The sequence below is a fragment of the Centruroides sculpturatus genome, unplaced genomic scaffold (genome assembly GCF_000671375.1).
Source record: "Centruroides sculpturatus isolate CEXI.00-Female unplaced genomic scaffold, Cexi_2.0 scaffold1940, whole genome shotgun sequence".
Lineage (NCBI taxonomy): Eukaryota > Metazoa > Arthropoda > Arachnida > Scorpiones > Buthidae > Centruroides > Centruroides sculpturatus.
In genome coordinates, this window is record NW_019386476.1 from 92,513 (window position 1) to 96,479 (window position 3,967).

Genomic DNA, 3,967 nt, shown 5'->3' on the forward strand with positions numbered 1-3,967 from the left:
TGCACCCACACTATAGTTGGGATCCTGTCGCGGACGCCATTGTGGTGGTGTGGAGGACAAAGGAAGGATGACAAAGAAGTAACCATAAAATCAAACAGGATATTTATTCAACTACAGCTACTTAGTCCTTCGTACACCTGGTTCGTTTACACTAAACACACTTGATCCCAAACTATAGTACGTGCACAAGTTCGAATCCGTCCGACAAAATTCTATATTTTCACAAATAGAACACGTGCTCGCGACAATAAAAAGATTATGGTTTAAGATACTACGACTACTTAAATCTACCTTAATCTAGCTTATATGCTAAGGAAGAAGGGTAAAGAAATTAAGAGATATGAAGAGAAGAGATAAGTATAAAGGACAGATTTTGTGGGGGTACCCGGGTAAACTTGGGAGTCTCCGATCTTCTCTATATTGGTACTTGAATTAACTCAATTTCCTTCCTCTTGATTCCGTCTCTTGAGAATTCGGGAGCGTTTTTTCTTGAGGTCTTATGGCTGGATGTCTTTCTAATTTTCGTCCGTTCGCAGACGACTTCCAAGCCTTCTCCGTTTGTCCCACTAGGCGACAAACCTCTAGCTTGCTCTTTCCTACGTCTGCACACCTCGGACGCTGACCCAAAAGTGTCTTGTTCGTTCTCCTGATGGCCTCAGGGCTTCTTAATGTCCCCTTTGTCCTTGGACAAAGGTCGTCCCCCACCCACAGAAAAGGAATAGGTTAGAAAGTTCTAGAAACACGTTAAAGACAAAGGAATTTAGGAGAAATAAAATTTATATCTACCCCTATTTACAAAAACATGGCGTACCGCCACACTATAACCGTGCAGAGGGCCCCTGCAGTGAGGGAGACGGAGAAAACGGAAGAGGTCCCCAACGAATAAGCTTCCTCGTTTACTATGAAAATTTATTTATTAACGATGTTTATTAGCCTATAGTAGGCCTGTATACTGTGTAATTATTATTTATTTTATACATTTAATAAAATTACATTAATTGATTGAATCTGTGTTTGTGTGTTTTTTAATTTTTCTATATTTGCGTTCTGGTTTTAAACTGCGTAGACCGTACTGAAGAGCTTTCGAAAGGAATCTAATGCTAAATAATGACAAATAAAATGTTCTAATTCGTGTTGTTTTGGCAATTTATATATTATTAGAATATCATCCACGTATCTTTTATAAAATTTTACGTTTCTTATGTTACTGATTTTGTTATCTATATCTATCATTATTAATTCGGCTAACTTTGGTATAATATATAATGAAACAGAAATAAAGATAGAAGAAATCAATAAACAAATTAATAATATACAAGAAGAGATAAAATTTAAAACAGAAATAGAAGACATAACCAGAAAAGAAATCAACTATTTAGACATTACGATAAGAAGATTAAAACAAAGTTTAGAATTTAGAACATTTAGAAAGCCTGGATCGAGTCAAATAACAATAAGATACCAGTCTAACGTACCACTTCACGTCAAATATAACGTATTTAAAATGGAATATTCTAAGATAAAAAAAAAAACAGGACAAGTCAAGAAATACATATATCTGCAGACTTAGCCGAATTAAAAAAGAAGTTTCTCCTGGCAGGCTACCCACAAAGACTAATAAAAAAAAAAATGGGAACTTAAGATAAATAATCCTAAAACACCACAAGATAAAAAAACAAATGGCATTAAGTATATTGGATTTCCATATATTAAAGGATTACACGAACAAATTGATAATGAAATAAGCAATATGCACTTTAGGTTAGCACCGTCATACCAAAAAAAATGTATACAAGATTAAAACAGTTCGAAAATGAGAAAAAACAACAACTAACAGGAACTAAGAATGTCGTATATAAAATTCATTGGACTTGTAGCAATAATAAATATTATATAGGAGAAACAAAAAGAAAGTTAAAAACTAGATTAAAAGAACATATAGCGGATCTGAAATACAATAAACTAAATTCTGTTTTCCATGATCATTGCACCATGAATGATTGTACAATAGATATACAAATACTCAACAAAGAAAAAGAAACATACAGTAGAAAGTTTAAAGAAAGCGTGGAAATTATTAAACGCAAAAAATGCATAAACAAAAATCTAAGTATTAAAATGGACTATAGTAATTAGTGGTACGCTTAACTGGGGGAACGAAAAAAGGGGGAGGAGAGGTCATCCCAATGAGTTTGTAAAAAGAGGGAATTGCATGATTTTGATGAAAGATAAAGATGTTAATTTTAGTATTGTTGTAAAATTAATTGTAAATGTATAAGAAAAAGTTTGAAATTGTTTAAATTTTATAACAGTGAAAAACAGATAATTAGGTACGTAATTTATTGTATTGTTATCATGTAAATGTATAAGAGAAATTTCATATAAAAAGGTTTTTAAAATATTTTAGATAATACGAAACCGTATGTTTCTTAGAAAAACGAGTGTTAAGGGCCAAAAAGTTTTTGTAATTCCATATTAACAAGTAAACATAGGTGATGGAAATTTGTGGTTTTAATAACCTGTAAATTAAAAAGGTATGTTTTTAAAGAAACAATACCTAATATGTTTTTTGTTTATAATTTTATAGTGTTGTAACTTATGAACTTTTGTTTTTAGTTGGCTGAGGAGGAGCAATAAATGCCCGAAACGTGTGTAAATAATATCAACACGTATCAACTAAATAAACTTTGATGATAAAAATTGCCAAGTGCCTGAATAATAATTTGTGTTTGAATTACTAATATATAGGCAACATATGCTATATTGTTATGTATATTTTAACAGGACATATTGAAGCGAAAAATTTCTTTTTAATATTAACATAATAATTAATTAATACTGTATTGACAATTTTATAAATCTCGCAACGAGTTGCTTTACTTTCCCGGCCAAATTATAAAATTGTGTGTCGCCATCTGTTAGGACATTTTATTCAAAAAAATCTTTTGGAAACAAATTCCCGCTTAGCATTTACATTATTCATTAGCATTTAAAAAATAAAACTGATCTATAACCTAAAAATTAAGCTTTTTGCCATTTTATAATAATTAGTAGTACATAAAGTTTTTTAATAGAATATCCTAACAGATGGCGGCATATCCAAATTTAAATGTCTTTGCTGGGAAATTTACGCAACTCATTTAAATAGTGTCTTCACGAATTATTCTGATAAACTGTCTTAATCTTACACGTTTTATGCTCCAATGCTCCTGACAATCCATATCGATTTAATTTCGAATAAAAAAATAAAACCGATAGTTTAAATGTTATAAGATTTAGACACTAGACTGATTTCTATAAATTATTCTAGTGAAAAAATTGGCAAAACAACACGAATTAGAACATTTTATTTGTCATTATTTAGCATTAGATTCCTTTCGAAAGCTCTTCAGTACGATCTACAAACTTAAAACCAGAATGCAAATACAGTAGAACCTCGATTATCCGGATCTCTATTATCCGGATTTTCGATTATCCGGATTGTTCAAAATAAACAAAAATTTTATGAATTTGCTGATTTGCACTTGGCGAATTACGTTATTGTTTATGTACGTGATGGAATGCACAACTTTTTTGTTTCAACAACGTCTCACCCGGCACAGTGGCCGTAAACTCTTAATTAATTTATTTATTTAATATATTTTGCGTCGTAATAAAAATATAAGTTGACATACGTATTTATAAATAATTTATATTCAAATTACATCATTTCTATGACCAAGGGCGGAGTATGGGCAACGTGGGCCACCGCCTATGCCTCGCGGTCCGAAGGACCTCGCGCCTCGAAGGTTTATGCATTACTTAAAAACAGCGAACGCGAAGAAAAAATTTTACTCGTTATAAAACGATAAATAGTTTGTCAACTTTTTATTCATAAAAATGCAGTTTCAACTGCTTTTTATTTTATAAAATCCGTCTTCTTGCGCCACCAGAGGGCCTTTTAAACAATAGGTAGTCTGTTAGCGTT